A 13,287-nucleotide genomic window follows, 5' to 3' on the forward strand; every position below is an offset into this window, starting at 1 on the left:
CTGTCACTCATTAAGAAAGTGCTATGATTACAAGCATTAGTTAAAGCTTTTGTTCCAGTATTTCTAGTTGAATATTCTTTGCTCTGATAGCTAAATTTATGCACACTTTACTGGAAACACATGGCAAGTGAATTTCATATTGACAATCACAGAAAATCACATTAAGATACCTATTTAGTTCTCATTATCATTGTTATCGGTGAAACTCATGCTAAAAATTATGTTCATCGAGTCAACGAACAAATTAACCATAATTAACAACACTTTGTAGCACTTCTGATTAGATCTCAAAGTACTTCAAAATCTTGAATTTTCTGAATGTTTCTGTGCCGTCAGGCATTGCTATTACACTCCTGTTGGAAAGCTAGGGCTGCAAAGCACAGCATGTAGTTCTATAACATCCTCTGCATTTGGGGAAAGGTTCTCTGTGCTCCTAGCAAGCATTGCAGTGGGAGATTTGGCATCCTGGCCACAACCACCATCTAACTGAAGAATCAAGATGTGTTCTGGTCTGCAGTCACAGGCTGACCTAAGGCTGGGGCAGAACACTGACTATCCTCAAGGTAAAACTCAGAGCCTGAGACAGAAAGAGAAGAGCTGGATGTGCAAAACTGGAGCCTGACCCCATAGTGTCACAGTCACTACATGACCACTAGAGCCTGTGTTAGATGTGCTTCCATGCAATGAGATGTGTCAGCTCAAAGCAATTCAAGTAGTGAATACACATTTTGAAGACTGTGATTGCATGAAGTACCGTGTTGCCAGTACTTAAAATTGTATTAGCAGTACCATAATATGTGCTGTTTCGCTTGAAGATGCAGCTGCTTGAATGTCATCTGAATACCTCAGCCTTTATTAAAAAGTGTTCTATTTTTAAAGTCATGATTATGCCACTCATGATTTTGAAGTACGGGCTTGTGCCTTTATGAGGATAAGATTGGCAATACTGATTTTTCCCAATGAAATCCCAAAATACCTGATGGTATTTTAAGAAAAGGAAATGGGATTCCTCCTTAAGTTTTGCATTACAGAGTCCACTGTACACAGGCTGAGGAATGCAGCCATAGACTGTCACTGGGGAGGATATATTGAGGCAGCATCAAGAAGAGGCAAAAACCTTCAGCAGCATTGTGTGATGTTGATTACTTTGGGCTCCTCTAAGTTCAGCAGTATTCAAGGCTACCTCAGTAAGACCTCTGGGCTCTAGAATGCAGAATGGATCGTTCTGGTAGAAGAAAATGGTTGCTGAAAGCTGCTGTACTCCCTCTGCTGTTATGAGAACTGGAGATGGTGCAGCGCTGAAACATCAGCCAGGAGCCAGTGAGGACGTAGCACTGATTACACACGCAGCACAGTTCAGTATCTCTTTGCACCATCACAGCTCAGAATCCTGCTCTTGCCTTTCAGATTCTACTCAGCGATCGGTTCTACCCACACAAATCTCACTGTAGAGTCTTTTATTGCTGTGACTCTTTTTTGATCTGGATTTGAGTGGCATCATCTTCTTGAGTAGAAGCACCACTTGCTTAGAGCGGAGTTTTCCTGATAGTTTTCTTTCTATGAATTGCTCCATCAAAGGACTGTCATAACAGACTGTTTGCCAATTTAAAATCCAACAGTTTGTCTGGTGTAAGTGTTAAAAATGTTGTCTTGACAGGTTGGTTTTTTTGTTGTTGTTGTGGGTTTTTTTCCTTGCATTAAGTGATATGATTTTTCCCCCCCTTTTTGCTTCTACAGAATGCTAAGGAAACAAAATCATTTCAGTAATTGAACCTGCCTTTCTTTTTTTTCACCTTCATGTATATACACTGCGTGTGGAACCACCTCTCACCACAGATTAAAGTCTTTATCCCCCTTTTGCATTAACTGTTTCAGCAGCATAAATCAAGAGTAGCTTCACTGAAGCCTTACCAATGTAAAAGCCTGGAGACTGAAGTAAGAATCAGGCCTCCAGGATCTGTAAAACAGATCTAAAGGTTCTCAACAGAGGATTCTCTGCGCCTACAGCACGGGTACACATTCATGTGTGCACGTGTGAGTGAACCCCTATAAACTCAGCGTGTGTGATGGGTACACTGAGCTGGAGATGTTCTATTTTCAGGTTCTGAGGATGGCTCACGAAGCAGGCGCTGTCTCAGCCCCATGCAGCACGTGCCTTCCCTCTCCCCATCCCGAGTTGTGGTGCCTGCCCTCTGCCCTCCTGGCAGGGCTCTGAATGGTGATGCCGTCATGCTTTTTTGCAGTGGGCTCTGTGTGTGCTATTTCTTTTTAAATGATTCATGACTCCCACTTCTCACTTCATCTGCCTTTGTTTTCCTCTGCAGTGCAATGTGTCTGATAGATGGCAAAACGTGCTGTGCTAACGCCAGCACTGTGAATGGTTGTACATTAATGTCAAGGTAACAACGTCTGCAGATACAGCACAGTGATGTAAATGGACTTGAGAGGGCTTGGATTCTTCCTCTTTGGCCTTGTAAAATTATACAAAACAGGAATACAAGCAGCCTCCACACTGAATCACTTTTCCTTTGGAGAGGTTTTTTTTTTGCTTTTACTAACGTCCTTCTGAACTCATCTTTAGTAATAGCTCTTCCCAGTCCTTTGCCAAAATCCTACCTCTTGTGACAGTAAAATCCATATGTCAACCAGTATTTTTCTTCACCATCTTTCACGCATCTTTACAGAGAATCAGCAACCCTCTTTATGGATGGAAAAACCAAGGCACAGAGCCAAAAAACACCTTGGCTAAAACCATTCAGCAAGCCAGTGGAGAAGCTAAGAATAAAACAACCATCTCTTGGTGTTTAGTCTGATGCTCTATGAATTGGATTGCCTCACACTGAGAAGGTGCTCAATGATCAGCTGTATTTATATATTTACTATTCAGATATGGCATGTTCTCATGTCTTTTTTTTTTTTCCTGTTAATCGTGTTGTGGATCTTCTCCACCTTCCTCCACCCTGCCCAATTTCCTTTGGTACATTTGTTCTATAGCTATTTGTGTGGAAAACAAGCAATTTCTGCTCCACCTGCTCATAAATACAATGACAGAAAGAACACTCTGTTACAGCATAGCCACTGCCTTAGCAACAGATTACAGCATCACTGGGAAAGGAATAGAGAAGTGCCCTTTATCTCTCTGAAAAGCTGCAGAAGGCAAGTTCTGCCATTAATTATATTTCCTGCAACTTCCCCTTTAGCTTCAAGCAATCAGTAGTTGTAAAGAAAGAATGTAAAAACTGAGTACTGAGTTTGCCCCTAGCACTCAGAAAAGACTAAGTGAGGATAGTAAAAGATGGTGAGCAACCAGATTGGTTTCCAAATAGAATTTGCAGACCCATATTTGAGCACTCAGTTATGGGATATGTAAATAATTCACTCTGGCCACTTAACACATTGGTCTCAAAATATCTGGTAGGACAGCTCTCAGATCCAAGTGTAAGAAGGGATTAAACCACAGCCCTCTGCTGTCATACTACTAGAAGCTCACACACCTGGAATCAAAGTCATAAGCCCTCCTCTCCCTTGTGAAAAGATGCATTTCAGTTAAGTGGAACATGTGAGCAACACTTTTGGTTAGGCGAGTCAAAACACATTCCCATCATGTGAATCCATCATTGAAGTGACGGGGTAGACTGCACAGGTTATACAATCAGCCCTACAACTGATACCTGTTAGATTAGCTCATGGGGACAGGCTACATCATCTTCAGGAGAGAGAAGTAGAACATAGCCTAAAAAGACTGATCTGGCAGTCATTAAGTTTAAATTGAAAGTACGATCCCTTACATCTGCACTCATTTGTTATATAGATGGTAGCTGGGTCTCAAAAGTAAGCAAAAAGAGAGAACCACACCTTCCACTCTGAATTTCAGACCCATAAACTAACAAACCAGAACAGTAATATAACAGTGAGTTATACAAGAGGTCAGTAGTGACGAAGAACAAAAAAATAAACAGATTTTTTTGCATTTTCTGGGGATTAGATGTTTCATTAAGCTGTCTACCCGTATTAGAGAATTAATCCTATTATCTGTCTAAGCATTTTGATGCCAAAAAGAAAAGGTCTGGGCTCACAGCTTGCCTAGTTGTAATGTGAAACAAGCTATGGAAGAGGTAAGAGGAGATATTTTTCTATGTTCTAGTCCTAATGTGAGCTGCATAATACAAAATACAAAGGCTTTACAAAATTTGGCCACAAAACCTCTTTACAGATGATAATGATAAACTGAAGGTGCAGCCACTTTGCTGAGGTCATACAGCAGCGACAAATGAAAGACTAAGTTGGTATCTAACTTTCAGACCTTTACCCAGCCCATTCTGTCATGTTGACTTCTATGTGATACACACATGCAGCACGAAAACATGGAGCATCACTTGTGGATCTATCACATAAAATCTGTTGTTTGTTTTGTTTTGTTTTTAATAAAGTACCTAGAATAAATTTCAATTCATGGGCTGAGAATGGCATTTTGCCTGCTCACAAGGACATTAGGGCTGTCTCACAAGGAGAGAGATGTCACATGGGTAAGGATTTGCATGGGCAGCCTACATAACTCAGCAAGTGCCATCTTTCTGGAGGAAGTCCCTCTTCTGACGCATTGACACCACCTGTCTCTTTACACTTGATGGCATCTGTTGGCATTTTTTATGTGCCAAAGCATTAATATCAAAACAGTAGAGGAAAGGAAGATACCAAGTTCTTGGTTACTTACATGTCTTAGACATGACGAACACCTGGGCCATTCTGCATCAGGGAAGCAGGCCGACCATTAGCATCACCTGAGGAAGCAAAACGTAGAGGACAAATAGTCATGCATTTGCCTCCACCATCTAATGTGCCACTTAAAGAAATCTGAGCAGTAGAGGATTTAAATTCTTTGTCATAGGGAAGAAGGGTGAAGAACACAAATTAACTTAAAAATAAAAAAGGAATATAACGCCAGGATCAGGTACCAGATGGGTAGTACAGAAATCCTTGACTTGTCCCCAGAAATGGCAAAGCAGACAAGCTTTCCTGACATTGCTCAGTCAACCACGAGCAACCACCAAGAAGAGGCAGATGGTCACTGCGTCTCTAAAACTATTTGGTCCTTGGCCTCTGCTGGGAATGTATGTTGAGGTGCCAATGATTAGCACTTTGAACAGGGGCTTTTGTGACCTGGAAAGCCATTCACTTAATATTGCACCAAGATCCATAAAATCTGTTTCATTTGATAAATTCCCAAAATAAATAACTATAAAAGCATGCAAATACCTTTAAAATAAAATAACAACAGAAAAGGTAAGTAGAACAACGTGACACCATATAGCTAATAAGCAGTTCTAATGAAGAATCTAAATATTATTACCTGATTCTCCTTCATTATTTTAACAGTAAGTGGAAACAGTTCAGAAACCCCTCGTGCACCTCTAAACGATGAATATGATTGTATTGGATTATCAGAGATTTAGGCAAGTGTTGCTGTTGTCAGCTGGCTATTTTGGAGCTGTCTCTGTATTTTCTAGTAATGCATATTAAGGCTTGATTTCAAACCCCTCTAAGTCCACAGGAGTTTTTGGATTGATGCAGTTGACCTCTGTGAGCCTTAGACATCAATGGCTGTAATAGCCTGAGAAGTCTTCTGTGATTTCTGCTATTTCCACTCATGTTCTAACTCAATTTTGTAACTGCAGTGTCCTTTAGCCAAAACTCAAGTCTCCAACAGTTCTACAAAAAGGTAAGATTGCTCTCCCCTTTCCCATTTGTATTTTACAGATCCATAGAAGAGTGCAGCCTCCAGTGTTGTCAATATGGTTCCTTTCAAAAGCCACTAAAGTTTGCAAAAAAAATTAATGAAAGAATCTGAAACAGACCTCACATTCTGGTGCCACCTGTCAAGCCTGTCCTTGTGTGAAACTGCTGAATAAGTCAACACTCCCCAGTTTTTACTTTGACAGCAAGGCATATTGCAGTGTGCTGTACTTGGGGCTGCACCTTAAATCTCTCTGTGAAATGAAGATGCTACAGAAAGTGGCAGTCCGTTTATTAACTGGTTCCCCACACGCCGAGATCTATGTTGACAATCTACTGATTTATTCATGGGGTTTGACAATTTGCTTTTGACCAATAGCATGCAGAAATCTTGACATCCATTTGCTCAAGAGATCCTGCCTCTTCCTGTGCTGCCGCTATAGATACGGATGCCCTGAGGGTGACTGTTCTGTGGAAGGATCCATCCTCCTCCAAGCACCAAAGTAACACTGTTAGTTGACCTATTAGGCACACTGCAATGCTGAGTGGTGCAAGAATTTCCTTTCCTCATTCCAGGCATCAACACAGTAACATTGGCATGACTGGAGAATCTACCACCATGAGGTTAGGAACCCCATTGTGTTAAAATTCAGAGTGGAGCAGAAGTTCAGTAATACAGAGGATGTGCTGACAGAACAAACATTTACAAGGAGATTTGAGAAGAAAACCTATCTCATCTGTTCTGAGCTATCAAACCCAGAGTGGTCATTAGCAGTGCAAAAGGAAAAGCCAGCTACTTCACAAAACAGCATAAATTCATTCTGAACAGGACACCGTAACTTCAGCAAAGAAACAAGGAATGTATTAATTAATAGCTTTAGTCATAGTACTTCTGTTGCTAGAAGATGTTGAGACAAATGAGTAAACAGAAGAGCCTTGGGAATGTCACAGTAATTTAAAGTACATAAACCTTCAAAGCGCTGCCTGTGATAGAGTGATACATTGTCTTATAATTGGGCAATTGCTTTCATTCCATGATATAATTAGCACACAATTATGTTTATGTGAAAAATAGTTCCATCTCCCTCCTTTCTAATTTGTGCCTACTTAATCTAAGTAGAGAATGCATCTTTTTCTTTGCTACACTACAGTAGGTGTATCTCTTCCATTCGGCTGCAATAACAGTGTCTTTTACCTGACCAACGCAATGTTCAAACATTCAAGACAGGAACTGAAATCGTGGCATTCATATAAAATATTCGGTCTCATTATTTTTCCCCACAGCCTAAAAATATACATACTGCTGTGATAACAGAAAGCTAGGTGACTCACAGCACAAGCAGTAGTAATCAATACAGCCAGAACTGCAGCACTGATATGCTGTAAACACACTGCATGTGCTCCCTGGTTAAGGCTGTGCCATAAAGGCCAGTTTTGGATACAGCACCTTTTCCTGAGGGCTGGTGTTCAACCAGAAGGGAACAGTGAGGAAATGTGGGGCTCCAAATGACTCACTAGTTCTAGATGGAGGCAACAGATCTTCCACTAAATGGTACCCCAGCTGTTTGGCTACCAATGACAGTCCTTGTGTTGTCCAATCTCTTTAAGCTGTTAACATTCATAAAGTGATCATTAGCCACAAAGAAAAGGAAACCAGCTGGGCAAAAATGCTCCTTTACCCATACAGAGACCCTGGCCCAAGCTACCCTATTTTTGACATTGTGAGATATATGAGTTTATCATTGTATGTATGGACTTTGATAAAAAAAAAATAAGATCAGTCTTCTAAGACATTTTGTTTGGTGAGATTTCCAGTTCTGAACACTTACAATGAGTAAAGCAAATACATCTGTGTGTATCAATAGACGCTCCTTTTTTCCCCCCCCTATAACTGTTACTTCCCACATATATTCCTAGAAAGGGGGAAGGCACATACACAAATTTAAGGGCAGAAAATGCACTGCAGATGGAAAAGATCAACAAGAGAAACCTATTGCATTCTCTCCAGTCACTCCTGTGGGAGATATTTACCTATGGGAAAAGCTTTACAAACTTTAAGTAAATGAAAAAAATATATATATTTTCATAACATTTGGGAGGAAATGCATCTTAATGGCTAGGGAAAATTGCTACAGAAAAATAACAGCAGCTAGTGAGTTGAAGGAACTATATTCTCAGTGACAGGCAACAACAATAGAAGCTAATGCGAGTCATTTGCAGAAGGAAAAGTGAATAGCTGTGGCATATTTGCAAAGAATATATGGCAGTTTACCAAAGGCAAAGCTCCAAGGAATACCAGCTGGGACATGAGAAGGGAGCTATCAAAAGAGGAGGGAGGTATAACAGCATCATGGAATGGTTGGCACCACTTCTTTAAAGCATTTCATTAAATGAGACATAGCTTTTCAGAGACAGTAAATCAAGGTGTTGGTGTCACTAGCTGTGGCTCGTGGCAGGTGGCCAAGGAGTGTACAGAATAGAAGCGCATGCATGCATGCATTTTTAGCATGTTTCCAATTGGCAAATTTACCATCTATTAAATCAAAGTAGTGGATTTAGATGTCATTAGTAACCAGTCCCCTGTTCTGATCAGAAACCACTTCCAACCCAAGTAGAACACATTCCATTTGTGGAAGAATACATCCTACTGGCTCCGTACTTTGACCTTATTATCTAAGACAAGGATGGCCTGTTGTTTTGTGCATCAGCCTTGCATCTTAGCAACGCACAAGGCTAAAAAGCTTAGTAAATAAGAAGGCACCCAAAATGCCATAGTAACACGCCATGTATCTTAATGCCTACAAAAAGTTGATTTCCATGTTTGGAAGTTGCAATAAGGAAAGCACATCCTAAATTTGGAGGAAGGATCAGTATAGTTATTTCCAGAGGAATACAGATTTTAACCAATGGAAAAAAAAAAACAAAAACATAAAAAACAATTAATCTGCCTGTGCATGTGCTTCATTATTGCAAATAGCACTGAATTGAAATTCCTCAGCATGTTGTTTTCTCATTGAGGTGGTGATTGTAGTTATTAACAATTTGGAAAGGTAGCCACTTGGCCCAGAGACAGCAGCTCCCAAAGCTGCAATAGACATCACACTCATGGACACCGTCACAATCCTAAAGCTCTGGGTTTTATACTCCAAGAGAACTCCCATCACTTCTTAAGGGACATTAGTGACGATTCTGCCATTCTTCTTTTCCTTTTAAAGTTTCATTAAGGGGCTCAAAAATTGCAACAACTAACTTGGAAAAAAAAAAAGATAAAAAAGAATCCTGTTGCTCTACTTATTGTAATTACAGTGCAGTACAGTATAATGTGATAATTAGTCTCCTGGAAATCATTCCTCAAGTTCATACTGTGATATAGCATGAAATAAATCTGAGCCAACCATACGGTTCTAATTCCAGTATGCTACAGTCAACTGGTATGTTAATTCAATTAAAACAAGTTTGTTGGTGAGAACAGAAGTTACAGTGGCGGGGGGAAGAAAGGAGGGGGCAAATTCCATAAGTATTATGTATCCATTATATTAGTATCCACTTCATATTCACATCTGAAACTCCCCAAATTACAGATACAAGATCTTCGTTCAAATTAGTGACAAGGTTACCAGCTGGAACTTCACAATTCAATTATTTTATATTGTACCTTCAGGCTCCATTCCAAAGTGACTCTTAAAGAATAATCAGACTTCTTCAACAGGCAATCAAGATGAAATTACTTTTTCTAAGTACAAGGTTATGGACTTGGTGCAGTCTATAAGTTACATGTTGCTAATTCTCAATGCTTTAATATTCTCCTTTGAATGCCTGTGATGTGCAGGCGACAGCCACCAGGCCAGAAGCTCCTCTTTGGTTCCTACCATATCTTGCCTAGATAGGCAGAGGCAAACAAAAGAAAGCAGAACAACTAGAACTGATGCCTTATATTGTAAATAGATGCTGAAGCAGTCCTTGATGGAGTGCTCTCCTTATGATTATACAGATGTAACCCATACCTGAGACAATAGAAAATGGTGAGGTTGCAAATGCACACTCAGCTTGTGAGATTTAGAGGAAATCAATAAAATGGGAAGAAAAAGAAAGCACAAAACTCAAGGGCTTCAAGATGGAAAGGCGATACACTCATATCAACACTCGACTCTGAGCTGGATTAATAATAATCACTTTTTAAACGTCTCTAATTTTGTTTGACACTAAACGAACACCAGATTTCTAACAAAACTAGCAGGATAATGAGAAATTACTAATTCTATATTATTTTGATACGAAATCATTATTCTGTGGCCATAAATAGGCTGAACAGTTTTCAAAGACATTGCCTGTCCTCCCACACAGTGCTTTCCTTCATGCTACCAGCTGACAGAAAGAAACTCATCTTTCTAATACTCTGAATTTTGGAAATCCATTTTCAGTAATGGGACTCATTCTTCCTGGTGGTCCACTAGAAGTCATGCTTAATGACAATGAAAAAATCCACTTCTTCATCCAGCTGGTTGCTTGCAAAGGGATGGATGGGGCTGGTCAAGGAAATGGACATGAGCTGCAGGAACATTTAGGTCGGGGCTGCTGTATGGGATGCTACAGACGGCTGAGAGAAGTTCTCCTCAAGTCTCCTCTGTTTTAAGAGCTCAGGCTTCTATCTTTCGCCATTTAGTTACCTCCACAAAACCAAAAGTTAATGGCAACAACTTCTGAAATTGTGGATTTTATGCATGCAAGCTGATTTAGCAGGAGAATAGCAACAAATGAGAAATGGCAATTTGCACTCCCAGAGTAAAGCCTGTTATTTCTTATGTTCTTCAACCCTTCTCTCACAAAATGCTTTCAGAAAGAAGGCAGCTGATTCTAGCAACCAAGGCTACACATTTCATAATTCCACTCCATCACTTTTCTGAAAACAAAAATACGTGGGAAGAACATTTCAGTGTAACTAATTAGCAGCTTCTGTGTCCTCATCCTTGTTAATTCAAGGGACTTCTCTAAAAGATTCCTCTGGGAGAGTTCCTGCTGTTATAATTTAGCCCCTTGTTCAAGCCCAGACATCTACTTTGAAGCTCTGCAAGGAATAATTCCCATAAACACAAAGGCTGAATATCCAGGTGTTATTTAAGAAATTGCCCTAGTCTCCATTGCGAAATTTAGTGCACGCTCTGAATAATAGGTCAGGGCATGGAGAACTGCAAAGATCTGGAGAGAAACGTTCCCATGGATCCATTCAGAAGCAGCGAGCTCAGTGCTGCTGTGGCTCCATTCCTGTAATCCCATCCTGGTGTAGTGGCCACACAAACCGCTGCTCAGTCCTCTCAGCTCATCCTTGAGTTCATCACACAGTGCTCATTTTCCAAAGGAGGTTCTTCACTTAGAACCACTCAATTTCCCCTGACTTTTTGATATGTGCATTAACCTGAAAACTCCAGTAGACACCCAATCCTACTTCAGGTAATAAAATGATAACGTTTAATAGATTTAATAACTATTTCTCATTCACTAAGATCAGATCCAAACTGATTCTTGTAAATGAGTACACGGTCCCACAGAACACAGTTCTCTAAGCCATTTTCTTTCCATGCAGTGACAGCAACAATTTCCTTCCCCTTGTATGCTTGACAAACTTGCATCCCTCCTGCACTGGCAGGGATGGGGCTGCCTTTGCTGTTCCACTCCTCGGTGGCTGCTGCTACGGATCCACCATGAACAGAGAGTTTTGATAAGATCCAAACAAACTGCACTGCTGTGGGAGTTCCTCCAAATCAATTATTTGCAAACTTCAAACCTTTTGAAACCGGTCCATCGCTAATCCTGGAGATAACACATCACAGAGCCACAGCAGCCTCACGCAGATCACACGAATGGGAGAAACATCTGTGACTGTGCACCTAAGTAGACTTTGTTCACTGCTGCTTTGAATGGCGCTGTGAACATGTTACGTAGGAAAGAAGAGCTTAGCCAAAGAAAACTTCAAGCTTTGGTAATACAGAGAACTTGTACATGCTCCAAGGCACCAGGGAGCTCTGGGGCCACTGCTGCCTACTTCCAAACAAGCCAAACACTCATTTTTCCTGCAGTTTATCCATGCTATCACAGTCAGCCCAGCCACCAGATGCTCAGAAATACTCATTCCTCTCCAAATTAGTTCACCTCATTTCAGAGCCAAATCGTTCACTTGTCTGTTTCCCCTTTGGCCTTTGCAGATAATGGGATCTGCTATTAGTCAGTCTGGGGGGAATTCTTGCTCCCAGTATGGAAAAAAAATATTTCTCTGAATTCAGACAGAATTCATTTACCAAAATATAACAGAATTCATCCACCTGAATATACTCCCACCACAGGTTGCCACAGACTAATAGATCTGGGAGTGCTTTCAGTTGGTTACAGATGAAAGGTGACTTAAAACTTAAAATGCAAAATGCTCAGGTTTTCACTCCAGCACATCCTGAAAAGAAACAGACGGGACATTTGCCTGGCAGGAGCCTTGGGTGCCTTCCACAGCAGCACTGTGCTGAGAAACACTGCTACAAGCTCTGGCCAAAGGCACCCCATTTTAAATTTTATATATATACTTTCTCATACAAATCTGCCCTATGCTTCATGCCCAACCTCATGCCTTGTGCCTCATTTGGTTTATATAACCCTCTAGGGCTGGCTTTAATCTGCACTCCCAGCATCCCCAGGTTAGAAAATGCATATACCAAGGAGAGAGAGGGGATGGAAAAAGAGAAAAGAATTCAAAGCACAACATGAGTTCATTCCTGTGAATCTTATTCAACACCAATATGAGGGCTTAGTGAGCTCTGTAGTCCTCACCCCTTCACCTCAGGTGCTGGGATTAATGGGGAACTGTTTTTCCCCTTCTCATTGCGTAAATGAGGAAGCTGTTGACTCGCATGGTACTGGAAAGACATATGTGCTTCATTATCTGAATTCCTTGTATTGTTTCAGCTTGTCGTTGCTGGCTGGGAACACGCAGCCTTGAGCTGTTCCCATTTTTAAAATGCACTTTTTTCTGCCCCGGATTATTGCCAAGTGGAGATTTAAGTACACTATTACTTTTATGGAGGACTATTAAGAGTTATTAGATCCCATTAGAGCAGACTATGCCCTTAAAAAAAAAATCCTTTATTTTTGAACGACCATTTATATTCATTTAAATCTGACAGAATGTTTGTGTCAGTGCAAACACAGTTAATTATATCTTAGATCAGTGAGAACGTTTCTTGTTTATTACTTTAAAAAAATCATATATTAGTCTCCCCTAAAGACGACATTTTCCTTACATAGCTTTAAAGCAAGGCTGAACCATCAGGGATGCTCAACATACTGGGGGCTCTGGCAAGGCTGGCCTAAGCAGAGCTGGAGAAAAGGGAGTGGAAACTTCATCCTAGAGGAATCTGTACCTGTTTTTAATGAGGTTCCAATGAAGTCCTCAGCTTATGAACACTAACATATCAAGGGAAATCTTTGTATCAGTAGAAGCTGGATCACACCCTACATTACAGTAGGAATATGACCTACCATTATTGGTACATGGCACCTGTTCCTGGTGGT

At 40.6% G+C, this 13,287-nt stretch overlaps 1 long non-coding RNA gene across 1 annotated transcript in view; it reads right to left on the reverse strand.

The window, feature by feature from the left end:
* Positions 1-13,287, reverse strand: part of LOC107323429 (uncharacterized) — a 91,641-nt gene that overhangs the window by 38,651 nt on the left and 39,703 nt on the right. The window contains exon 3 of the long non-coding RNA XR_014931861.1: positions 4,715-4,781. This is a non-coding gene — a long non-coding RNA (uncharacterized LOC107323429). The remainder of the gene's footprint in view (positions 1-4,714; positions 4,782-13,287) is intronic.

This window comes from Coturnix japonica, chromosome 9 (genome assembly GCF_054131305.1).
Source record: "Coturnix japonica strain WE chromosome 9, WE-NBRP24, whole genome shotgun sequence".
Classification (NCBI taxonomy): Eukaryota; Metazoa; Chordata; class Aves; order Galliformes; family Phasianidae; genus Coturnix; species Coturnix japonica.